The following is a 27,584-nucleotide window of genomic DNA, read 5'->3' as shown; positions in this document are numbered from 1 at the left end:
TCGCAAAGGTCAGCTACTGGACAGCAGAGAATTGCCAAGCCTATGCTTTTGCCGTAGCACACGCAATGGGCGAGATCAAGCACGGCGAACCGGAACGACAGCTGAGCGGCTTTGGTGGTACCTTGGAGTGGCGGCCACTAGTCTTCGTGGAGAGCGTCCCCTACGTATATAGCTGTACATTGTGCGGCGTGATAGCCGCATTTCCCAAGAGGATCACGCGGTGTTGCCATGTGTTTTGCCCGCTGTGCTTCGAGAGGTTTGTAGACGGGCAACGGCTATGCCCCTTGGACCAGATACCCTTCGCGGACGGCATGATCGAGACGCTGGACTCTGGTCACGGCGGCGTCAACCAGCTGCAGGCGCGCTGCCCGAACGCGACCCACGGCTGTACGTTTGTGGCTCATCTGGCACAGCTAGAAGACCATTTCCTGCACCACTGCAAACAAAAGAACGTGCAGTGCCCACGCTGCGGGCTCGACATTATACAGCGTACTGCTTTGAGCCACTTCTTCCAAGATTGCAGCGGTGTGCGCAAGGTAGTATCCGCAAATGAAGACGGGCGTGCCTACTGGGATGTGTCCTGCAGTTCGGTCCTCAACCGCAAATCTCTGTCGGCTGATAGTGTGGTCAGTTCCTCAGCCACGAAAGATTATAAGGATGAAGCTCGTAAGTCATCTTCGGCTGATACCGCAAGAGATAAAACTTTCGCTACCGCTGGCATCCGAAAACCAAGTCAGCAGAAGCGTGAAGCATCAGATCGTTCGTCCTCCAGCAGTAACAGTGCTCTACCATCTGCGCAGTCCTCGATAATAAAGACAAGCCATGGAACCGCGGCATCGACCAAACAGGACCGCCATGACGAGACTCGCAACGCCAACCCGTCAAAGATAGCGAAAGGAGACAGAAAGACGCATAGCAGCTTATCTGAGAAAAAACTCCTGGAAAAAGTGGAATCAATGATAACGAGGGCTGCCGAAAATGCCAGCGACGCCGCCTCTTCCGCGGAAACAAGCGTGTCACCAGAGACGACATCCAGCGGAGTAATGAGTACCTCGATCACTCAGGTACATCACAACAAGACACTATCCACGGAGTTCGTGTCATCTCCGTCGGCGAAGAACATGAAACACCTGCGCAAAGTGAAAGTACGGGACACCATGGACAAACAAGATGCGGATGAGAAGGCTGTCGCTGCTGTATCTCCGACTGGCTTTGTTTTCTGCTACATCACGGGACTAGTTGGCTCCGACACCGGTCTTGCGTGCGGAGAAGAATTGTTCCTGCGCAGTGACAGCTCAAAATTCGCCGGCTGCGTGCTCCGCGTGCACGCCAGGCTCCGCCGTGATGCGAACGGCAACGTAGTCATATGCTTCAAGCTGTGTATATGCGGCGGAACATGGCGCCGTGTCGCAGAGCTCGCTCTGTCCAAAACAATCAACCTTGTCCTTGTGCATCCCTGGGACCAGGCGAAGAATGAGCAGTTGCCGCTGTGCCTAAAGCCAGACGCAATGCCAGCACGCAAACAAAAGAACCCTCTTGGTCGCTGGGACTTCTGGAAGCCCACGACAGAACTAAAGCTAAGAGAGCTCGCTACACGAGGGTTTGTGTCTAGTGGCGCCCTCTGCGTGGCGATAGAGATGGAGTAGCTACGTAGCGTTGTAGGCTTATGAGGTCAAACCGAACGCTGTGGTACTAGCCTTTCCTATGGTGATTATAATTTCAATACGGCGCCTTTGAAAACTAGCATAAAAAATTGCCACGCTACGCAATATGAGATGATTTGCAACGTGCTGTCGTTCAATAAGAATCATGTAATTTTTGGTGACAAAGCTTTTTTACATTCGTGTTCGTATTTTAAAAGGGATGAAATACTCTTAGCCTCGTTATATTTTTACTTAGTAGGATATCGACGTATAATCAATCATTTGATGTGTCGCCTCAGGTAAATCGTGTATCCGAGCTCCGAGTTTCCTAGTTTACCAGCGTAAGGACGAATTGCTTGCCATAAATTCTATTAGCTACCGCGAACAACCTACCTCCTGACAATGTCGTTTTCAATAATCGTCGCGCCCCACTTTACACCTACTTGACCGACAGTCTAATAAAATGTTTGCCTAACGCGTGGTGCCGTCTTAACGCGCACACATGTTTTAGTATGTGCTACTAGTGTTTTGTATTTAAAGACACTAAGGAGGCGCTTCCTGAGAAAGATGGCTTTCATAAAAAATCATTAGTCGCTGACCTCAAATTCTACTTTGCTTCAAAAAAAAACGCAGGACGCTTCAGCTTCTCCTTGTAGAGTAGAAAGCGATAGCGTAATGGGGCCCTGTGCGCATTGCCTACTCAATTGCTAGCCTCGCTTCGGTTCTCAGTGCATGCCTCACCCGGCACTCCACTACATGGCATTCTCTAGTGTTTTTTTCCGAAGCAATTTCAAACAAAAGCGTCGTTCTGGGGTAGAGCACTGCACGGGCTCGGACCTACGGGCGGGTAAAGTAGTTCTCACGGCGGGCCCGGGCCGGGCTCGGGCCTGAAGCTCCGGGTTTGGGGCGGGCCCGGGTTGGAGGTGGCGGGTTCGGGGCAGGTCGGGCTTGGACTTTGCTGGGTTCTTCAATGGACACTATTCGCAATGCCCATAGACTGTCGCGCCACCAAGCGGAATTCAGAAGCGTCATCTCGAGGAGAGAGAGAGAGAGGTTTATTTACAGAAAGGCAGAGAGGTCGGCCTGAGCGATATTATGCTCTAGCCTGCTACTCTACACGGGGGTGAATCTCGAGGAGAGTTAGTAGAAGACAAAATGGCAGCACTAAGCTGTCGCTCGCTTGTTCGACTGTGCTAGCCTCAGTGTTAACGCGCTGGCAAGAAAGGAACACTACGACTTTGCATGTTTCCTGCATCAGTGAACAAACCGGGCCCTCCGTGACACGAGAAATCTGATTCGTTTTGGCGAGACGCGAAGGTTTCGTAAAAATACGTAGCAACTCGCGCTTCCAACTCACTGGCTTCATATAAACGAAGGAAAGACTGTTGCGCAACTGTGCCTGCGATTCCTCCACTCAATATATATATAAATATATATATATATATATATATATATATATATATATATATATATATATATATATAGTCGACGTCCCGTCCACCCTGAGCCGGGGCTCCCAACAACGCAGGGGACGTCCTGCGGCCACACCGGCACAAACTGCTACTGTCGACGCTGCCACCACTCTGGGAGCTCCTACTACGACGGCGGGGTTGATCCTACTGCTCAGCAAAGGTACCCACTTCGAAAAAAATATTCTGATGCTGCAAAAGGCAACTCGGACAACTGACTAGTTTCAGCGCACAACAGTGATAACTGTGCCTCAATCGTCTGTTCTAAGGGATTTCAAAAAATAAGAAAGAAAGTCGAAAAACGTCTTCGTTATTAACTGCACGCTTCCACTCTAGAAGCTTACCTTGCTGCTTCTATTCCACCTAGAGGTCTCAGTCTTTCCCTACGCCCTGCCACATGTAATCTGTCAAACAATCATGCAAAAAGGTGGCAAGTGACCTTACAGAAGGCCTCACTAGAACTAGTACGCGTTATTGCCAATCACTACCGGTCATGTTTGAGGTCCCTAATGAACGAAGAGAAACAGCTCTGCAATCGATTCGAGCTTACTGCCCAAGAGGTGAACTCGCTGTGCACATTCAAGGAAAGGAAACGTAATGAAATATCTGCTGTCAAATGTAAGAAGTTGCGCCGGGACGGCGTGATGTCTGATTGCACACCTGTGCAACTCCTGAAAAATTTCAGTAGGGCGCCCTCCCGCTTCCAAAGTACGGCGTGTTCCAGTGATGTTTCAAACGTTGTTAACATATCGAGCTGTGTTCTGTCCAATGATGAAGTGAATGTATTATTGCGCGGTTTAAATTTTTGCCCTGCAACGGGACACTTCGATGAATTCCAGCTACTTACCGACTTCGACAATTTTGCGCGCAATCTAAGGTTGACGGTGTTTTTTCATGATAGAGCTGCTACTGGTGACAGTTCCTTGGCACTGCCGTCATCTAAACACTGGACACCACCCTCGCAACGTGACAAATATCTTGACTTATATATTGAGGCTATTCAGCGCGATGTCATTCAAGCATACAAGCAGAAAACTCCGTCCCATCGTAATATGTGACAAGAAGATCTGAAGGCTGTCGAAACATTAAGAAAGCGTACCGACATCACTATCAAGCCAGCTGATAAGGAGGGTGCCATTGTGGTTATGAACACAGCGGACTATATTGAGGAGGCTCGAAGGCAGCTTAATGATCGTACATTTTATAGGCGACTTGATGCAGACCCAACAAAGGACTTTAAAAGAATTTTGAAAGAGAAGATTACTGTACTCTTCAGAGATAAAAAAAATTTGTGATAAGGCAGCCACAACACTGGTCCCTCTAAGTCCATCTACAGGCCGATTTTATATGCTGCCAAAAATTCATAAGCCAAACAATCCCGGCCGCCCCATTGTTTCAGCTAACGGAACGGTGACAGAAAACCTGTCTTGTTATGTTGACTCGCTAATTCGTCTCATTCCTGCAACATTTCAGTCTTTCGTGAGGGACACGAACCACTTTTTGTCGGCAATTAATGAGATTACCGTGCCTAATGTTTCCTTCCTTGTAACACTGGACGTATCGTCCCTGTACACAAACATCCCTTATTCGGACGGCATCTTGGCGGTTGTTGAGACGTACGACAAATTTTCCGGCGATAAACCAATAGACAGCCCTACCCTAGCGACACTACTTGAAATGATTCTCCAGCTGTACAATTTCGTGTTTAACGAAGTCCACTACCTACAGGTTAGCGGCACTTCTATGGGAACTAAGTTTGGACTGAACTATGCAAACATATTTATGGGGAGGCTTGAAGAGCAATTTTTACGCAGTCGCCATTTAAAACCGCTATGCTACAAGATGTTCATTGACGACATCTTTTTTATTTGGTTGGCCACATGGTGAATCTCAACTTCGCGCATTTATATCGGATTTTAATAACGTTCACCCATCCATATCCTTCACGCACACCTACTCGGCGGAAACTATTAACTTCCTTGACGTCACTGTAAGCCTGACGAACGGGAACCTATTGACTAAGCTTTATCAGAAGCCTACTGATCGACAGCAATATCTTCATTTCAACAGTAGTCACCTTAAACATTGTAAATCAAGCATCCCATATACTCAAGCAGTCCGTTTTAAACGCATTTGCTCGGAGCAGGCAGACTTCAGTGCTAGCTGCGATAAACTACGTGTTTCCCTTCTAAAACTGAAGTACCCCGCTCAGATTATTGATGACGCTGTGGCACGCGCAGACAAGCTTGACCGTAAAACGCCTATCAACGCCGAGAGACGTCCCCGTAGCCTCGATAGCGCTAACCTTGTCCTCACGCATAGAGCCTCAGCGCCCATTGTGGCAGCAATTCTGAGGAAACATTACAACATGCTGACTCAAAGCGAGCATTTAAAGAAAGTTTTTCCCGAGCCACCCCGCGCCGTGTATCGACATTGCAGTAATCTGCAGGATATCCTCACGTCCACCAAAGTTCGAAACAACTACATTCCACACGCTGGTTTCCATCCATGTCACAAACCTCGATGCAAAGTATGCACTCAGATGACGACCACCACTGTGGCTAAAAGCACCGCCAATGGTTTTAGCTTGAAAATTCGTGGCGATTTTTCGTGTGAGACAGATAATGTGGTTTATTTGCTTGAGTGCTCCATCTGCAAGTTGCAGTATATCGGTCAAACCGAAAATGCATTTAGCTACCGTTTCAACAACCACAAAGCGCATGTGCACTCCATGCTTCATTTGCCGATATCTAGACACGTCGCCAGCACGGGGCACACCTTTGAATCATTTACGGCGACTATATTGGACTCAGGATTTACGTCACATTATAAACGCGAAATGCGCGAGTCATTTTTAATTCACAAGTTCAACACGGTTTCTTGCGGCTTAAACGAGAACGCGGGTAGGTTGGCTAGCATACTTGCCTAGTGTACAGTGCACACCTCATTGCTGGCACGAACTCGTCCTTGTTCCTATTCCTTTTGCCTTAATATAATAATAATATCTGGGGTTTAACGTCCCAAAACCACGATTTGATTATGAGAGACGCCGTAGTGGAGGGCTCCGGAAGTTTCGACCACCTGGGGTTCTTTAACGTGCACCTAAATCTAAGTACACGGGCCTCAAACATTTTCGCCTCCATCGAATATGCAGCCGCCGCGGCCGGGATTCGATCCCGCGACCTTCGGGTCAGCAGTCGAGTGCCATAACCACTAGACCACCGTGGCGGGGCCTATTCCTTTTGCCTATCAACTGTATTGTATTCACCATGCGCTCTTCACTTGCTGTTCTCAATGCGCAGCACATTCCTATTGTTATTCACAGTTTTATGCGCCTCGATGCGTAGCACGCTCCTATTGTTATTCAGAGTATTGTGTCCACCATGCGCCCACCACTTGTTGTTCTCGCGCAGCGCGTTCCTATTGTTATTCACAGCGTTCCACCCATTAACAGGTGTTGCTCGCACTGCGAATGACACCTGTAGCCCTCGATGCTCAGCATCATTGTACCTGCTGCTCTGGATGCACATTTTTGCACCGGTTGGTCTCGATGAACGGTTTTTTCTTTTATTTTTTTGTGTTGCACCTGTTGTGTTGCACTCGATGCACGTTTTATTGCGTTGCACCATTGTACCTGTTGATCTGGATACACATTCTTGCACCTGTTGCTCTGGATGCACCTTTTTGCACCTGTTGCTCTAGATGAACGTTTTTTTTTTGTGTTGCACCTGTTGTGTTGCACTCGATGCACGTTTTATTGCGTTGCACCATTGTACCTGTTGATCTGGATACACATTTTTGCACCTGTTGCTCTCGGTGAACGTTTTTTTGTGTTGCACCTGTTGTGTTGCACTCCATACACGTTTTACTGTGTTGCACATGTTTCTTCCGATGCACGTTTTGATTGTGTTGCACCTGTTGCTCCTGTGTTACACCTAAGCACGTTTGATTGTGCTACACACTTATAAATAGTGTCTGCCAGAGGCAGTATATTCATTCTGACGAAGGCTGCCCCACCAGCCGAAACGTTAATAAAACTACATTTCGTACGTGAGTCCTTCTTCTGACTCTATATATATATATATATTATATATATATATATATATATATATATATATATATATATATAGACCTGTTTTCGTGGGCGCCGCCATATTGCCTAGCGGGCGGCTCTGTCTCTGGTCTGACAACCCACTGGCATGTTCGAAGCTCCGGGTTTGTATGAAGGCGTGCGTGTGGCTGCAGTTGCAGTCGGTTTTTAGGGGCGAAGCTCCTTAAGGCGGCACCCGTTCGTCCCTCGTAGTCGTCATCGTCGTAGTAGTCCGTAACAAGTCTTACGCTTTGACCTCCAAGGTGGTGCCGGTGGGAGATTTCTCCTGTGCGTTGTTGAACAATAAAAAATTCGCAGCGTGCGCGTTAACTAAAAGCCGAATTCTTCTGTCTCTCATTCCCCATTAGCAGCCATTGGCATGTTCCAGTAGGAAACGTTAGTAGAAGTAGAAGTGTAAGTGTTAGCTAAAAGCCGACTTCTTCTGTCTCTCATTCCCATTAGCAGCCATTGTTTACCTCCAAGGTAGTGCCTGGTGAGATTTCTCCTGTGCGTGATTAAACAATAAAAATTTTGTTCAAAACGCCGTTGATTGATGAAATAAACCAACGAAAGACGCCAGATGTTTTGTAAAAGCAGAACGAAAGAACGCCAGATGTTTTTCTTAAAGTGTAGTAGTAGTAGTTGTATGTAGCCACCTCGCCCGATCGTCAACGGGCGAGGTGGACCGGCAACGGCGCGAGGACCCTGCCGTACGAGAGTTAAATCACACTAAAAGACATACTTTGCGGGCGATACACTCTAGTGAGCTTTCAACTTTTCGTCTTAATGTACATGATAAAGAAATTATTTCTACGAAAAACGCAAGGCACACCTTGAGCAATATATTTGGTTTTGGGACGCTAAATGGAACCATGAGGCGATGCGAAGCCGGAGCACTTGCACGATCGCGTTCCGTTGGCTTTCGTTGGGCATGCTACCGACCTCGCGTCGTGGAACGCGCGTCCTGTCTTCCCTCTAGCCTTGCCTTTAATTCGCACAGGGCGAGCGGGGAATGCGGTCGCTCTTGGCGCTCTTTCGCTCGGGAGCGGACTTCTTCCTTGCATTTCACCGATCACAAGTGGTAATGAAGGGACCACGTAAACCAACAGTACAATAAAAGTTTGATGTTTAATATATACACGATGTTTCACACTCTTTATATTATGTACTGGGCGCATTTCACGGAAGAGTTTCACGGTTTACAGATGATTCCCTCCGTAGCTTCGCCCCACTCATCATCATTCACCCCGTGGATATGCTGTGATTTTTTTTCGTTCTGGCGAGCTAAATTTTGTATCAAGAGATGCGGTCTACATGGAAATGAGTCTGTGAGACGTCCTGAAAAGGTTTGATCTCTTGATGGTCATTGATGTTGTTAATATACCGCGGCGCGAGCTTGTCGCAAGTGGTCCATGTCATATATTTTCGGCACTGTCTATTGAAAAAAAAAGCAAATATTTCGACTCGTTCTAGCATGGCAAGCAAGTTCCGCCACTCTTCGGGTATACAATGAATTTTTTAGGGGCGAAGCTCCTTAAAGGGGCACCCGTTCGTCCCTCGTAGTTGTCGTAGTCGTAGTGCGTAACCAGTCGTAACGCTAGTACCAGATCTTGGCCTCCAAGGTGGTGCCGGTGGGAGATTTTTCCTGTGCGTTGTTGAACAATAAAAAATTCACAGCGTGCGCGTTAACTAAAGCCGAATTCTTCTGTCATTCATTCCCCATTAGCAGCCATTGGCATGTTCCAGTAGGAAACGTTAGTAGAAGTAGAAGTGTAAGTGTTAGCTAAAAGCCGACTTCTTCTGTCTCTCATTCCCATTAGCAGCCATTGTTTACCTCCAAGGTAGTGCCTGGTGAGATTCTCCTGTGCGTGACTAAACAATAAATATTTGTTCAAAACGCTGTTGATAAACCAACGAAAGACGCCAGATGTTTTCTAAAAGCAAAACGAAAGAACGCCAGATGTTTCTAAAGCAAAACGAAAAGACGCCAGCTGCTTAACGAAAGACGCCAGATGTTTTCTAAAGCAATGGTTTTCTAAACAATGAAAATTCACAGCGTACATGTAAAATTAAAGTGAGCTGCAAGTCGTCATAACTCATCGAACCTTTAGTATAAACGCGCCCGATCTGACGTCGGTGATGATGTACTGGGCAGAATTCACGGAAGATTCACGGTTTACCGATGAACCTCCGCAGCTTCGCCCACTCATCATCATTCACTCCGTGGATATGCTGTAATTTTTTTCTTGGACTGTAATCTTTTAGTTAGTTTTTTTTTTTTCACTCATGGTCTGTTTATGCTGTCGCAGCGGCTACTGCTCGTACATAAGGTCGTGCGTGAACACGCAGTCTCGATTTCATGGCACTGCATCGGTTCGTTGCTCAGAAACAGTTGCCTATCTTGTTCGTCAATTTTCAAATGACCGCTTATTACTCGCTCGTTTGTTGCCCACCTGTATGGACGAAGTTAGAGCTGTTTACAGGGATGTGCTGGTACATAAAAAGGATGCTGATGTTCACATGTCGGCGCGCTTCTTTTTCTTTTTTCTCGCGCTCCTGGGCTCGATATTTTGATCGGCATTGGAGGTGATTCGCTTTTTTTTTAACTTCGTATATCAGATGTACTGTTCTTGCGAAATTATTGCTGTCGTTCGCAAAGCTAAGCAGCAGAATTGGCAGTTCAAAGAACACTACACAAACGTAACAACGTGGTTTTTGTATCGCGCTTAGACGAGAGTTAACTATGTTGTATATCAGTGCGCGACTTGTGGGACGCAGTGATTGACCACGTAAAAATGTGTCTTCCTGAGGTAGCTGTTCTACAAACAAAGTGACAGAACTCCTTTTTTTTTACTCTTCGGCTTTCATATGGCTCATCGTATAGGATACACCCCGCTGTCTTACGGAAGTTGTAACCTCACGACAAAGGTCTCGCCACGTCCTTTTGATGTAGCGTTCACTGAATGTTCGGGTTGTAAAAGGCTGGTACGGAGCAGTAATTAAATGTATGATATCGGTTACCCCGCTGCGATGTCAGGGATTTCTCGTCCTTGCTAATACTGGCTACATCAACTGCAGCGATCACCGTCTTGAGCCGAGCTACGAAGCTAATTGTTAGACCAAACACATCATATTAGAATATAATAATAAAACGAAGTGAAAACAACTCAGGTGGCTACTCGAGTGCCATTTAGATTTCTTTACCGGACAGGGCCGTACTTGACCGCTTATGTTTGTTCGCAAATCTGGCCATATCCGATCGACCTTTGACTGCGTGGAACGCTGGGTATTACGGATATATTCCGGCACTTGCCGATTTATAAAGCGTAACGTAACACAAACGGTGTGCCTTGAAGAGTTCGCAGCCGCACACACCCCGCGTTAGCTGATGCACGTCGCATACTTATTCTGACAGCAGTTTCCTTTTTATAGTTGTTAGAACAACTAAAAACGGCACAATGGTTTCCTGTTGAGCTTTCGCTGGCTGACATCGCAATAAAAGAGAACAAAATCCGTAGGTCGACCTAAAACACGCAAAAATTGTTCGAAAACGACACTAATCCAAGCACCAGCCCGCGCACTTTGCGCCATCGCTCACAAGCCAGAAAGGAGGAAAGCGCTGGTTGCCAGTACGGTCCTTCTCACCCGATGCAACGATCTATACGAGGGTTATCCGAAAAGTAAGGGCCTTGTGCTACTAATTAAATATTACACGTCACAATGTGCAGCGCATTCTGGTAATTCGTCCCAAAGAAACTGTAGTTACTGTTCCTGTCATGAGTCATCTGTTTGTCGGGGAATGCAAACGAAAATGTCTTCGAAAACTGTAGCTCCCGCCTGTTGTGAGCTGTAATTCAAATTTTGCATGCAAAAGATTCATCAGTTTCTCAAATTTATAGGGAATGGTGCCTAGTTTATGGCGTAAAGTGATTATGAAGGAAAGGTCAGATAATGGTGTCCACACTTCACAAATGGCAACACAAATGTGCACGACGAAGAGCGGAGTGAGAGGCCCAGAATCCAGACCAATGAAACTGTCCTACATGTGAGCCGCGAACTGCGATTAGATCGACGACGGAGAGTTAGTGTTCTGTCGGATGAATTTCCTCTTGTCCGCCGCACTACAATTTGCACGATTGTAACTGAAGAGTGTGCAAGTTGGGTACCGAAAATGCTTACCGACCAAATAAAGAAGCAAAAAAATCACAGGCGGCGAACTTCCGCGCGGAGAGACTAAGTAAACTTGTGCAGCGGTATGAAAAGTGCTTAAAAGTCAACGGTGAATATGTAGAAAAGTGAAGTACGTTTGTACTAAACTATTCCCACCAATAAATATTTTTACTAAAGAATATTTATTTTTGTGGGAACAATTGGCCTTTAGTTGTATAATAGCCCATATATATATATATATATATATATATATATATATATATATATATATATATATATATATATATATATATATATATATATTGTAAAGGCGTTTATTGACGGCGGGATCAATGGCGACGATGCGCAGCGACGACAGTAACGACAGAGCGCAGACTCGCAGACTCTCACGAGCAAGAGCACGAGGAGCGTGCTCTCCGAGAAGAGGCGAAGAGGGCGACCCACTAGAAGGCGCTCAAGAGGACGGCCCATTACAGCGTTCTAATGCTTCTGCACATTAGAACGCTGTAATGGGCCGTCCTCTTGAGCGCCTTCTAGTGCTTCTGTACAGTATTTATATATGTGTATATATATATATATATATATATATATATATATATACACATGTGTGTGTGTGTGTGTAGGCTTTTCAGCGAAGTGAGTGCGAACGCTAAATTACAAAATTATAATTACATCCGCGAAGCCCGCAATGCGTTCGTAAATTTCGCAACTGCATATAGACTTTTTCACCCTAGTTCTTTAGCCTGCCCAATGAGCTTGGAACTCCTCTTCCCTGAGCTGCAATCCAATGAATCAGGTTCTCCGTACCATTCTCCTTTAAACGCCTTTCTCGCTGATTCTTGAGTGTCCGTAAAAGTGCTAAGCATAACGCTGCACCGCCTGCCTGGCATTGCAGTTAATACCTCCCGAACGGGGCGCTGTGCGATATGCTTGTTGAGCGGCCACCTAGTGCAGGGAAAGGCGCCACACCACGTGAAACTGGCAATAGTTTTGCTGTTCACGTTGTGTTTTTGCAACACACTTGGTTGGCAGTCAAGCATACTAAGTGAAAATTCGATTATTTCACAGCACACCAGCCTGTCATATGCGTGACATAACAAGGTTCATATCATGATAGAAATTTTAGAGTTTTACGTGCCCAAACAATCATATGTTGATGAGGTAGACTTCAGTATAGGGCTCTAGAAATTTCGAACACCTAGTTCTACAACGTCGCCTAAATCAAAATGCATAGGCCACTAGGATGTTCGCGTTCATCAAAATACGACCGCCGCCTCTTTGACGGAACATGCGTCTTTCGGGTCAGCAGCCGAACACTAGCTTACAGAATGTATTAAAGGGACACTAAAGAGCAAAACGATTTCTCTCGCATTAGTAAAGTAGTCATACCAAAAACACCACGCTTGCTGCGACAAGACACTTAATAAGCGAGAAAACGTGCAAAAAGAAAATACTGGTGGCGACGCCACCTTGGAATTCCCGCACCATTTGCCGTGACGTCACATATTTTTGACGCCGCCTGCTTGGGCCTACGTAGTTCCTAATCGGTTAAATCGAAGTACATTGTCCTCTGAAGGGGCCAGAGACTTGACATAACGAGCTTGTGGAAATTTCGTCGTGCCAGTGGCGCCAAAATACGTTAAATGCTCTTTGAAACCTTTTAAGTCACGAATTACAAAGTTCGGCGCGAAATTTAAAAATGAAACTTTGACCTTGGTTTTATCCTCCAATAATAAACCTATGGTGGTGAAATAAACTACACAAGAGTTCCCCGGGCACACTTTATCAATCTAAACCAATTCATTGTTTCCCTTTAGTGTCCCTTTAAATAATCAATTTAGCACAATGAAAGAAAAATTTTCAACGACAAGCTTTATTAAGCAGTAACACAAAATTCACCTAAGAGCAAAGTACAAAGTAACAGGATCACAACGATCACAATTTGGGAACAACTACGTCCTTTCTAAATCTTCGAACGAAATCAACTACTTTGCAGTAACCTAAAGAAATGTATATGAATGTACAATGATAGGGACAAAGCATATATTCACATAAAACGTTGTCGGAGATCATAGCGTATTATACTTAAACAACCTGTATATTTCGCGTCTTTTTTTTATTATCATTGCACCTGGGTGAGTGATAACGCTTGACCTAGCACCTGTCCTCCATGTTCAGTGTGGAACTGCGGAGCGTGTCAACGTTCCTTGCTTCGAAAGGAGTAAATCAGATTGTGCAGAAGATCATCGATCACACATTCTCTCTTTTTCATTAAACAGCTTTCTCTGTCTCTCTCAACGATCACACGAAAGGAAACAGACACAGCGGCAACTGCCGACTCACTGTTTTACTGAAGGTACAAACAGATGCAAACTCGCTGGAAAAGCTGTAGCCTAAAGAAGATGGTAGAAGGAAAGATATTAGTTCACGTTACCTATTGGTTCACTTAGTGGCACACAGGGCAATAGTTTGCGTCTCGCAATGCATTTTCACCCGATTTGCCTATAAAGCATGCCTTTTTTTCCATTTCTCGCTTCATTGCGTAATCTCGCGTAGCCTATGGTTTTTGCAAACGCTCGCGGTTTGCCCCATTTATTATCACGTAACGATGAGATTAAACATGGCTACGCCCTCAAAGAAGCGTTGTGGTCGATTATGGCGTTGTTCGGACAGTGAGCCGCTTACCCGACATAAAACTTCCCTAATATTACACAGTGTGATACACAAACCCTTTGCCACACTGACTCAGCCGATGATTCGTTGTGCTGCATTGTACACCCGTAACTGCTTTTGCCCTTGGCCTTCTACCTCCTCCTTTAGCGGCGCAAATAGCCTAACAAGCTCGTCCTTCAGCAAAAATGCGATATTTCTCCCGTACCTTGCTACGAAGTCTTCACAGGATATGCCACAGTGTGAAGTACAGAATGATGATAATGGGCCTCTTATTTTTATTACTGCCTGGCATCAATCCCCTTGTACTCCGACCTTCACTTCAGTTTTTGCAAATCTATGCTGGCCAGAAAAAGCTAAGTGGACGTCTGAACAGCGTGTAAATTGGAGTTTCTGAAGTTATCTAGCTGAAATATCGTCGATGCGACGCGGGCAATACTTCAGCGAGTCATACTCCTATGTCTGTAGCGAGGAAGGAAGGAAGGAAAACGGGAGAGAGGAAAGACAGGGATGTTAACCAGGTTGGCATAACCGGTATGCTACCTTGCACAGGGGGAAGAGATGGGGGAGATTGAAAGAAGAGTAAAGAAAGGGAGAAAGAGAGGGGAACACACACGCACACACGTAACTTCACCGCGCAGAGCGGCAGTCTTTTGCGGTATGCGGCATCATTAAAAGGTCTACAGCCGCTCGTGTAAGTCTGTTGTCCTTAGGAATTTGAGCAATGCCTTGGTTGCTTGAATTATCTATGACTTATCAGGATGACATTGGAGAATTGTTTCTAGTGTCAACGGTCTGTTGTGAAGACGAGCGCTAGCGAACATGAGGGATCGTCTCTGCGCGTCGTAGCGAGGACAGTCGCAGAAGATATGCTGCAAGGTCTCCTCGGAGCCGCAGGCGTCGCAAAGAGCGTTGTCGGCCATCCCTATTCGAAACGAATATGACTTCGTGAAAGCCACTCTTAGCCATAAGCGGCATAGCAGAGTGGCCTCTCTTCGGCGGAGTCCAGATGGTAGTTGAAGTCGCCACAACTCGTTGAGGTGGTGTTGCTGATAGTTTTGGCTTCTTGAGGTATTCAGTCATCTTCATCATCAGCCTGTCTACGCCCACTGCAGGGCAAAGGCCTCTCCCATGTTCCGCCAATCAACCCGGTCCTGTGCTTTCTGCTGCCACGTAATACCCGCAAACTTCTTAATCTCATCTACCCACCTAATTTTCTGTCTCCCCCTCACGCGTTTGCCATCTCTTGGAATCCAGTCAGTTACCCTTAATGACCACCGGTTATCCTGCCGACGTGCTACGTGCCCGGCCCATATCCATTTCTTCTTCTTGATTTCAACTATGATGTCATTAACCCCCGTTTGTTCCCTGACCCACTCTGCTCTCTTCCTGTCTCTTAAGGTTACACCTATCATTTTCCTTTCCATCGCTCGCTGCGTCGTCCTCAATTTAAGTTGAACCCTCTTTGTAAGTCTCCAGGTTTCTGCTCCGTAGGTAAGTACCGGTAAGATGCAGCTGTTATATACCTTCCTCTTGAGGGATAGTGGTAGATTACCATTCATGATTTGATAATGCTTGCCGAATGAGCCCCAACCCATCCTTATTCTTCTAGTTATTTCACTCTCATGGTTCGGCTCCGCGGTTACTACCTGTCCTAAGTAGACGTACTCCTTTACAACTTCCAGTGTCTCGCCACCTATCGCAAAGCGCTGTTCCCTACCAAGATTGTTCCACATTACTTTAGTTTTATGCAGATTAATTTTCAGACCTACTCTTCTACTTTCCGTATCCAGTTCAGTAATCATGAGCTGCAATTCGTCTCCCGCGTTACTCATCAATGCAATGTCATCAGCGAATCGTAGGTTACTGAGATACTCTCCATTAACTCTTATCCCTAGCTCTTCCCAATCTAGGGCCCTGAAAACCTCCTGTAAACACGCGGTGAATAACATTGGAGAGATCGTGTCTCCCTGCCGTACGCCCTTCTTTATTGGGATTCTGTCGCTTTCTTTATGGAGGACTATAGTGGCTGTGGATCCGCTGTAGATTTCTTCCATGTTTATATAGGCTTCGTCGATGCCTTGATTCCGCAGTGCCTGCATGACTGCTGATGTCTCCACCGAATCAAATGCCTTCTCGTAATCTATGAAGGCTATGTATAGGGGTTGGTTGTATTCCGCGCATTTCTCTATCACCTGATTGATAGTATGAATATGGTCTATTGTTGAGAATCCTGTACGAAATCCTGCCTGGTCCCTTGGTTGATTGAACTCCAATGTCGTATTAATTCTGCTAGCAATTACTTTTGTAAATAGCTTGTAGACAACCGACAGTAAGCTTATGGGCCTGTAATTTTTCAGGTCTTTGACGTCCCCTGACAGGCCGCCATTGGAATCTGAATTTGGCTACGTATAACGCTAGAACTTTATCTAGTGAGGCGAGTCTAGCTGTACTATTCGAGGAATTGGAGGGTGTTAAATGGGATGTAATAGGGCTCAGTGAGTTAGGAGGCCACAGGAGGCTTATACAGTGCTGAAGAACGGACACGTCCTATGCTATCGTGGCTTAGCTGACAGAAGAGAACTAGGAGTGGGGCTCCTTATTCATAAAGACATAGCTGGCAATATAGAGGAATACTATAGCATTAATGAGAGGGTGATATGTATCGTAATTAAGTTTAATAAGAGGTACAAGATGAAGGTGGTACAGGCCTACGCGCCTACATCCAGCCACGATGATCAAATGGTTGAACGCTTCTACGAAGACGTAGAATCAGCAATGAGTAAGGTAAAGACACAGTATACTGTACTGATGGGCGACTTTAATGCAAAGGTAGGCAAGAAGCAGGCTGGAGATCATGCAGTTGGGGAATATGGCATCGGCTCTAGAAACGCCAGAGGGGAGTTACTAGTGGAGTTTGCAGAACGCAATAATTTACGCATCTTGAATACCTTCTACAGAAAACGGGCTACTCGTAAGTGGACATGGAGGAGTCCTAATGGCGAAACTAAAAATGAAATAGACTTCATAATGTGCGGCCACCCGGGCATTGTACACGATGTGGAAGTAGTTAACAAGATCCGATGCACTGACCATAGAATGGTAAGATCTAGAATTCAACTTTACGTGAGGAAGGAACGGCAGAAACTGATACGCAGGAAGCCGATTAATGAACTAGCTCTGAGAGGGAAAGTTGTGGAATTCAGAGTTTCACTTCAGAATAGGTACGCGGCTTTAACCGAGGAAACCGACCTTAGCGTTGGCGCAATGAATGATAATCTGACTAGTATCATCAAGGAGTGTGCAGTGGAAGTCGGGGGTACAGTTGTTAGACAGGACACTGGTAAGCTATCCCAAGAGACGAAAAACCTCATTAAGAAACGTCAAGCTATGAAAGCCTCAAATGCAACAGACAAAATAGAGCTGGCGGAGCTTTCGAAGTTAATCAATAGGCGTAAAGTAGCCGACATAAGAAAGTATAATATGGAGAGAATTCAGCATGCTCTAAAGAACGGAAGAAGCCTCAAAGCTATGAAGACAAAACTGTGCATAGGCAAAAATCAGATGTATGCATTAAGGGATAAGGAAGGCAAGGTCACAAACAATATGGATAGAATAGTTGAGGTAGCGGAAGAGTTCTACAGAGATCTGTACAGCAGCCGAGCCATTCAGGATGATAACGTAAGAAGGAGTAATAGCGCAGAGGAATCTGACATCCCACCAGTATTGACAGGAGAAGTAAAGAAAGCCCTAAAGGGAATGCAAAGAGGCAAAGCAGCTGGTGAGGATCAGGTAACATCAGACCTGTTGAAAGACGGTGGAGAGATTATGTTAGAGAAACTGGCCACCCTGTATACGAAGTGCCTCTTGACGGGGAGGATACCAGAATCTTGGAAGAGGTATTCAGTGTTGAGTGCCAAATATTCTTTGCGATCCTTCGAAGCATGGCAGCAGCATCAGACCTTGAAAGGGGTATAGCCTCTTCCTTGTCGCCTTGCAAAGCTGACCGAGCAGCATTATCGGCATGTTCGTTGCCAAGCACGCCGCAGTGACTTGGCAACCATTGAAATGTCACTTGGTGTCCCTTCTCGAATGACGTATGAATGAGGTGTCTTATCTCGAATACCAGTTGATCATATGGTCCACGCCGCAGGGCTGACAAGAGAGTTTGTAGGGCTGCTTTGGAGTCACTAAAAATTGACCATCGCTGCGGTTGTTCGCGATTGATAACACAAAGTGCAGCGCGAAGAGCTATCAGTTCAGCAGCCATTGATGCTGTTGGGTGGTCGGTCTTAAAGCTAACAGTTACACCTTTCGCTGGGACAACTACTGCCCCGGACGAATCACGGATGGTCGTTGAGCCGTCGGTGTAAACATGTATGTGGTCGGTGTATTTCTCGTGCAGTAGAAGCAGAGATAGCTGTTTCAGGACAGGCGATGACAAATCAGATTTTTTTGTTGATTCCTGGTACACTGAGGTGCACTGCAGGACGAACCAAACACCAAGGTGGTATCGATGGTTTGGATGCGGGGCTGAACCCTGACGGTAGGTTGGCGGAGTAGCTCCAGATTGTTGCGCAGTATGATGCTAGCGGTCTTTCTGGGGGCAGTGTTTTCCAGGTGGTGGTTAGGAGCTCGAGCAAAATGCCTGATGTGAGCTCTCAAGGCTTCTAACGCAATGTGCGTTTGTATCGGTAGATCCTTGGCGATGGCAATAGTCGCCTCTGTTGGCGCACATTTGGGCAGACCTAGGCAAACTCTGAGTGCCTGTGCTTGTGTAGCCTGTAGAACGCGAATATTTGTCTTGCAGGTGTTGGTTTGTACAGGCAGACTATATCTAAGAAACCCAAGAAAGTGTGTTCTGTATAATTCCAACATTGCATCTACTGACTGTAGCGAGGACTTCCAATATTGCCTATGCCGCTGAGTTGCCCCGCCACGGTGGTCTAGTGGTTATGGCGCTCGACTGCTGACCCGAAGGTCGCGGGATCGAATCCCGGCCGCGGCGGCTGCATTTCCGATGGAGGCGGAAATGTTTGAGGCCCGTGTACTTAGATTTAGGTGCACGTTAAAGAACCCCAGGTGGTCAAAAATTTCCGGAGCCCTCCACTACGGCGTCTCTCATAATCATATCGTGGTTTTGAGACGTTAAACCCCAGATATTATTATTATTATTATTATTTATGCCGCTGAGTTAAATTTCCTCGAATTACACCAATATGGTACGCGTGAACAGCGTCTCCTGCTCTCTTTACTACCGGATGTTTTTTAGCGCGTGTACATTTGTTTCTGTCATTAAAATACGCAGCTGATAGTTCGTGTGGCGCCTAAGATTTTCTTCCCTTTCCTGCGGGTTGATTCTCCCTGCAATTTCAAGACGAACGGCTAGCTGCCACAGCAAACCTGTATTTTGATGTTGTCTATCTTTATTTCTTTCGTGATATGGCTCAAGAAGCCTCACCTTTTCGCTTCTGATCAATAGGTAAATGTTATAACTAGAAACATAGGCGTGCGCAGCGTTCCCCATCGTGGGGGGGGGGGGGGGGGGGGTTCATTGCAGCGCCCCCCCACCCTACTAAGTCAATGTATAGGGCAGATCTTGCGCCCCCCCCTTAGGTGATTACGGGAGCAGGCGCCCCCCTCCCCCCTGTGCGCACGCCTATGACCAGAAGGAAGAAGCTAGTGCGTAACTAGTAACTAGTGCGCTAGCTCTTGATGAATCGTCCTTATATTTCTGATATTGTGCTGCATACATGCATACATCGAAATTGACTTTTACAGTATATTAATTAAGTTTCGGTAATTCGCATTAGTAAATTTCGAAGTAGCATCTGTTACCCTGGAGCGAGCTTGACGACCATCATGAGACGGGAAACTAGAACATGGGTTGCAACGCAGCGGGGATACTGTAGCACTGAATCTTAAGAATTTGCCCATGGTTTCTGTAATCGCACAGAGGAATAGGAACAGAAATCAGGACAAACCTACATACCTCGATAAGGGACCGCTCACGCTGGCGGCACGGCAGCTCGCCGTTTGACGTTCTCAGGCTGCCGTGCGCAAGCGATTTCGTTCGCGCACGTCAGCCGTTCTTTGCCGTTCGCAGGAATAGGTCCGAGACCCATTTTCTCGCCGTCCTCCGTCTGCCGCAGAGCGACGTGGCCAATCAGCGACGGAGGAGCGGTTGCCATGACTACGGCGCGCCGCGTCGTCTGCTTTCGGCTTTCCGCGTCGTGTGTGTCTGGCGCGGGACGCTTCAAGCTGCTTGCTTTTTTTTCTGCGCTTTTCACGCTAGAATTGCGGATGTCGTCCGTGTCGTTGCCAGGCATGATTCCAGCAGTCAGTAGAGAGTTTCAGTCAGTCCGATATTAAAAAAAGGCATCCCGTAAAACCAAATAAAGTGTCCCCAAGCTGGCGGCAGGTCAAGTGGCGCCAGCTATGGAGGATTAGAAACAACTAACAAACGCGTAATCTATGTCCTCCGAGCATTCGGAAGCGCCCGTCTTGACTCCCTAAGCCTACAGCATCAATTATTTGAGTATGGCTCTCCAAAACGGGGCCGAATCGGTACGAATACTTTGCTGTCGAAGCTTAAGGACATGAATCTAAAGCAAATGGAAACATCACTTCGGAGCTTACACGCTACAGAGCGCACGGCGGCCACTTGATAGATTCGAGGTGGACGACAACCACTTTTAGCAGTGCGGCCATGTTTTTCGGAGGCTTGCCGGGGAAGCTTGCCGTGCAAGTAGGACAGCACTCGCGCGTGCGGCGACGGCGGACGTTCTGCGGCACCGCGCCTTTGCGGCAGGCTTGCCGCTAGCGTGAGCGGGCCCTAACTAAAGTCAGGAGGAGGTATAAGGAGAGAGGAGGAAACTGCATGCATGCGCTTCAAGTTGCGCCGCGCGTCCTGAAAGCGCTCATGACAAAAAGGCCAGTTATTCGTTCGATGTGCGTCGGTTTCAGTTATGAAGGATGTTCACGTTTCTACCTGCGCATATTGCGCGCCGCTTCTGTCTCGTGTAGGTGGACGCGTTGCGAGTGGTTTGCACGAAATGCGCGGCCCAACACTTGACTGAAGAGTGCGAACCCCGAATGGGCGATTCGGTCGTGTGTTGTGTGCCGTACAGGGGCGTCGATCATAATGCGGAAGGTCATCCCACGGGAGATAGGAACTGCTCTGTACTTGTAGAGCGCATTGCGAAAGATCGCGCGAGAACTGATTATGACGACCGATCCGATAAGCTCTTTCCAAGCATTGCGTTTGCCTCCCTGGCGCACTGGGTTTTATTATTCATTTTCCTTTTGCGCAGGCTGGCGTGAAAGGTACGCGCTGATTTGTGCGAGTCTATTCCCTCGTTTTGTGTTCGTTTTATTATTCTCCTGTTATTACCTTTCTGTCATTAAGATTAGAGTTTTGTAATCACAGTCTATCGATTTCTTTCGATCCCGTGAATTTTCAGCGTGTAAATTTCGTCCAATTTTAACCATCGCATTTCTTCGTCACCTCGTTCATTTTCCTGGAACACACGCGGTGGCTAATGTCGTCGTTTGTCGCTTATTGTCAGCTCTCTAGTATTTGTGCAGTTACATTCTACAGCGCGCTCCTCTAACGTTACGTAAGGCCAAGTACAGTGGAGCATAACTGCATTGAAGTCAGTCAATCGTGTGTAGAGTGGGTCATATCTAAATACTCACGATACCATGTAGTGCCCTCAGTGTGGGTGTGCAGCAACCAACGAAAAAATGGTGTCGCTGCAGTTCGGTGGATGGCGCTCCGATCCCTTATTGCGCGGTTTTCCCAGACTGAAACAGATCCTTTTTTTAACGGCTCGTACGCATTTTCTAGAATTACTTAGAGGCGTTCTATATATTCGCGAAATGAAACTAAACTTTCAATCACTTCTAATTTAAACTCACCTTGTATACAAACGAATCTTGATCGTTCATAATTGGCGACAGAGGCTCTGGTTCAAACAGTACAACGAATCACCGTTGCATTTGTCATTGTTTGTAATTCATGCGTAATGGGAAATCACATACCGACAATACCACTTAGGAACATTAGATTTGCGAGGGAGAAAAAATCCATGAGGCATACGTTTGCTTACGTTTGCTTACCTATTATATTGTCACCATATGAATCGCAGCGCCAACCCTCGAATTGTACTATGAGTGGAATACGCGCCACCTGACAAGGACATACAGCAGCACTAGGTTATGGTGACTACACTCTAAGCCAAAACAGAGCAACGGGGGTATAGGGGTTCCTCCTTTGAGGGAGCAAGTGCATTGCCACTCCCATTACTCTCCTAAAAGGAGCAACGGCAAGGGGACGAACCGTTGCTCTCCTTGAGGACTAACTGTTACTCCTTTCTGATGCTCCTCAAGGGAGCAACGGATGCTCCTTCCCGTTACTCCTTAGTTTCTTCTTGGGCCGAAAAAAAATTCGTTTTTGATTAACTTCTAGAGCACATTGAAGTTCATACACATATTTGTTTGGATGTACAAATGATACACAGACATCTCGTTCAGAAAGAAATTTCAGAAAATTCGCAACAAACACACAGGATTCGAACTCGCGACCACTTAATCGCCATGCGCGCACGCTAACCACTGCGCCACCAAACGCTACGGCGCCGTCTGAAAGGAAACGGGGTTATGTAGGTACCGACGGGTCGTTGCGCGTTCTGACATGTTAGTGAAATGAGTATAGGCGTGCAGAACCAGTGGTGACGTTCGAAAGAGAATAGAGCAACGTCAAGGCAATGAGTCTCTCGCGAAAACACAGGCTTTGCCGTGCTGCCTTTGCGCTAGCTAAAAGGCCAGTTTTTTCTTTTTTGCCCGGAGGTGTGTTTTCTTCTTCATTATCATTGTTATTATTAATATCAATATTAATAATATTATTTTTTGCGGAAGAGTCGCCTCCCCTTTGAAAAGACAACACCGCCCGAGCTGATAACGTCCGTTTGCTCTGAGATTAAACACAAATCCAAACTACCGGACCCGATTGCGATAACTGTCCTCCCGCCAAAATCAGCCAGTGACAAGGTAGAGATGAGGGGGTAGGGGAGGCAGCGGCGTTAGCTCGCTGTCAGTCTCGATGTCAGCATAAAACCGCAAATGTAAAGTCTATCAACTGTGTACTTCTCTCAACCGCTTGTTTGTCGCGAAGTATACGCGGAGTCGCGTGAAGCTTCGCATTTTATTGCCACACTCTCAGGCTATATATTTATGCCAAATGTTATACGCAAACACGCCATTTGACTTGCGACGACAACAGCTTCAGGTGCTGGCGTTCTAGTGCAACCATGCCTTTTATTGGGCGATTTTAGCTTGTATTGTGGGCTTTTAGCTTACGTTACCGTGTTACGAGTTGCCGGAACGAATCTGCGCATACGCGGGCCTTTACGGAACGTGAACTACTCTCCGGATTGGCTTTACGTTTACGGCCCTATCTCGAAAATCCACATTCGTTCGCGGCTACTCGCGATACCCGCTTTGCCGAGGCTCCAGGCCGCCGAGTAAAAATAAGCCGAAGTGCGAGCGGTAATTGCGATCACTTTGTTTCAGCGGCTAGAGTCACTAGAGTGACCTAGAATTAGAATACCGAAGCGGTAAAAACGTGAGAAGCCTTGACATAAATACCCCGACAGGCTGGGTAGGTGACGCCATCTAGCGGGAACAAGATGAAGCAGGCAAGCAAAAAATTGTTATTTCAGAAACATCGTGCGTTCCACTTCTGGTGTAAATGCCTTGCCGCGGCATTATTACGAATGAGTTACCTTTTCAATCATTTTTTCCCTCTAAAACACTAGGCGAAAACAAACGTGTCCACGACTATGGTTCCACGAAGCGTCACAGGATGGCGACACCATCGTCGGATAACCAGGTATTCTACGCTAAAAACCCCTGCAGCGGTTATACAATCTTATATAAATTAAATATACTTTAAATGCCGTTATCATCAACATTTCATGGTTTATTCAAACGTAAAGGTATCCGTTTACGTACGGGGAGGTAAAACCTTTCTAAAACATGTGTTCCGGTAACACTGTAACATTAAAAAGTTCACGTACAAACCAAATGTCCCTATTAGCGTGCGTATCTCTCTGTTCAGTTTACAAAAACTAGTTTCCTTATGCCAGCCCGCAAGAAAATGTGGCCCATGCATCGACCGATACAGGGTGCGTCCTGCAGGAGAGCAGCGGTTGTGCGCCGAGAGAAACTGTTGCCGTTCGTCCTTCTGTTGCTCCCTTCCAACCTAACCCTAAACGCTTACTCCCCCAACTTGAGCCATGTCAGCCATCTTGTTCCAGTTGGTCTTTTTGGGGAGTAACAGTTGGTCTTTAGGACTAAAACCGGCAGTTACTCTCGTTTTTTCCATTTTTGGCTTAGAGTGTACCTAGAAACTCCTCGCTCGGACAACATAATCGCACCAGGAGACTAGTGCCAAGCATCTAGACTGGCGAAAAAGACGGTTCAGCCTCACCTGGGGCGTGACTCATGCGACTGATACTTCCATGCGGACTTTATGTGTTCAACAACCCTAAGTCCGATCAAACGTATGAAACTGATTACGTCACAAGTTGGATGGACGTAACAATTGGTTGCTCTAAGATGTTATCAGCAGGTTAAGATTGGTGGATGCCGTACAATCTGAACATAGACTCATATAGTCTGTGTAGTTCTCATGTAGTTCCACGTCAAATCTCGCAAAAAAAAGAAGCTTGCACTCCAAGGTGAACGCAAATTTATGGAAGCTTTAATAAACGAAAATTGGTTGCAATCCATTCAGGGTTTGATATACGCTCAATATATACGAATACAATTATATGAAGAATTTGCGGATTGCCAGAACAGGACAACACGCTTCATGTTCATGGTTGATATTTGAAGGAAGTAATAAAGGAAAAATGACAGAAATATGAGAAAAATATTTCAAGGGGCCACATGTCCGGATATACGTGCGCACTTGAAGGCGATTTTGTCATCTAACAGGTGCGCATATAGAAAAAATATAGCTCAGGCACAACAATCAGCACTTCGACGGTAATCAGCTGAGTGCTCAAAAAAATAGTATTTTTGATGCACCGTTCAAAGAAGCCTTCAAAAGGTTAAGGCCATGCGTCACGCTTCGTTTATTAAGGACACGGGAAGGAGATTTGACTAACGACTCTTTGCCGTCGGCAAACTTACTTCTGAGAGCACAAACTTCGGAATTTAATCCCGACACCGACAAGGAAGAACACAAAAAAAAATCAGAAAGATAGCAGACCAACTGCCGGTGTCACTCTGTGACGATGGCTGTTTCACGAATGAAGCGGTGGAAACTGCGATGGCAGTTGCGAAATCTGGATAGGCTCCTGGATTACAGGACATCACTTTTCCAGTTTTAACGCACTATTTCAATATCATCCCGGATTTTTTCCCGTCATTTTCGATACGGCAATAAACCTTCGAATATTTTTTCGAATGATTGGAAAAAAGGCAGAGTATATATTTTAATACCCGGCAGACCTTTCAAAGACTCGTCATCTTAAGGACCGAGAGTATTGAATTCAATATTTCGCTCACTCGCACGTACCAATATTGCTTTACACACGGGTAGAGGGATGTCGCCCTGTGCGCATTAAACGACTGTTGGCTATACGTAAACTTCAAAACGTACCAACAATATAATTTCTCCATTTATTTCAGGGCTACTGCCGGCCTCTCATTGAGGCCATACGCCGGAGTGCTCATTCATTAAACAAAACAGATATGGAAATACAACACAAAAATAAATTTTACTGAGAACTTCGTTCACCATCCAAAACTAGTGCATCAAACTGAAACTCTAGCAGTTATACAGTTCATAAGTTTTAGATTTTAAAGGTGCATTCGGTTCGGATGACACCCGTTACCATTAACTGTCGGGCGGGAACATGGCTGCTCTCGAAACATTTTCGTTCTTCTCGGGAGGTTTTTCAGAGAAAGGATGGTTACATTTCAGACAAACATGGTACAAGTGTCAGAATAACCCGCACTTGGCACCCCGCAGGAGTTGGCGATAAGTCCTCTCTTAATGGATGTCATCATTCCGGGACTATTGGATACTCAATGGCCGGCCAATGAAAGAATAGAAACATAAGGGGATGCCACAGAGGTAGCGGTTTCGGCAAATCAATCTACACTCAATACGCTTCCACAAAAAGCACTACAAAGTCTTGTATAATGGTCAGCAAAAGCGAAGTTTCGGATAAGTGATAATTTCTAGTCACCGAGCTCGCCAGGAGCACGGGAAAGGGTGTGCTCGATAGTGCTGCACAAGCAAGCCCGAATCACGGCCGTAACGAGTGTGCAACTAAAATGCTTCCGCGCAGAAACAAATCCTCGAAAACACCAGGGAACAGTGGAGCGCGCTTTCCAATAGAGTCAGCGTGTTGTTACGGCTAACCCAAAGTACTCAAATGACGGTCAAAGCCACAAACGGTGAGCTCCCCAGAGCCTCCGGAGGCTGCGGGGCATGGAGTGGACGAACGCACAAACGTGTGTGGTTGTCTTGCAGGTCCCGCAGTGCTCACCGAGGCAGATATAGAGGATGAAAAGAACTCGGTCCTTTTGAGTTTAATGAAGCGCGTTGTGCACAATAGGCAGTGCATTGTTTTTTTTTTTCATATTTTTCTGAGGAGGGCATGGAAGTTGTTTCTTTTTAGGAAGACAAAAACGAATGCGAGACAGTTTGAAGTGACGGAGGCAAGGTCATCGAAAAAAAAACACGAGAAAATAAAATAAAAGGAGAAAATGCGAACCCACGCACAGAACTACACGAACGTTTACGCGTCACAAGTTACGAAGACGCCCGGGGGGCAGGTCGAGTGCGCTGCTACGAAACAGCTCCTGCTACCGTGATTGCCGAGGCCGAAGGCCAGATCGGCTGCTTGGGTGTAGCCTGGTTGCAACGTGGACAAGCGCAGCCCAGGGTTGCGCATCCGTGAGCCGTCGTACGCTTCCACTTAAACAGCTGTCCCACCACAGCCACGGCCCTCCTCTCACGAACGCGAGAACGAGCACCAACCCATCGCCCTTCGAAGACAATGTCAGCACGGCTTAACTTATGAGACACTGTTTTGGGTTTTTCATGGGTTTTGAGTTGCACAATCAGAACTGTTCAGCCATATTGAATTATTTCTTCCTTTGTGTATTTCCGTATTTAGTAGTCTTTGTAAAAATATCCTTTGCCGTTTTAAAGGGCCCCTCACCAGCCTCTGAAAATACAAAAAAAATCAACGAGCGCAGTATTCTCTTCTACGTTTCTCGTCTTTCTGGCGCACTTCGCGACGCAGAACAGTGATTGCCGTGACGTCTATATAGCACATGCTCTCGATTGGTCCATGTACGCGAAATATAAGGTGTGAATTGTCTTTTGCAGTGCTTTGCCATCCAGCCGCCCATCCGTTCTTTCTTGCCTCGCATGGCTATCGTGCGCAATCAACCGATTTCAGTTCATTTGCTTTAATTCCGACTGCTCAAACGGAGATAAGAGCCCGTAGCCGACAA

Source organism: Rhipicephalus sanguineus, chromosome 11 (assembly GCF_013339695.2).
Source record: "Rhipicephalus sanguineus isolate Rsan-2018 chromosome 11, BIME_Rsan_1.4, whole genome shotgun sequence".
Lineage (NCBI taxonomy): Eukaryota > Metazoa > Arthropoda > Arachnida > Ixodida > Ixodidae > Rhipicephalus > Rhipicephalus sanguineus.
The sequence above is the reverse complement of the archived record's forward strand: the minus strand, read 5'-3'. Positions refer to the sequence as shown.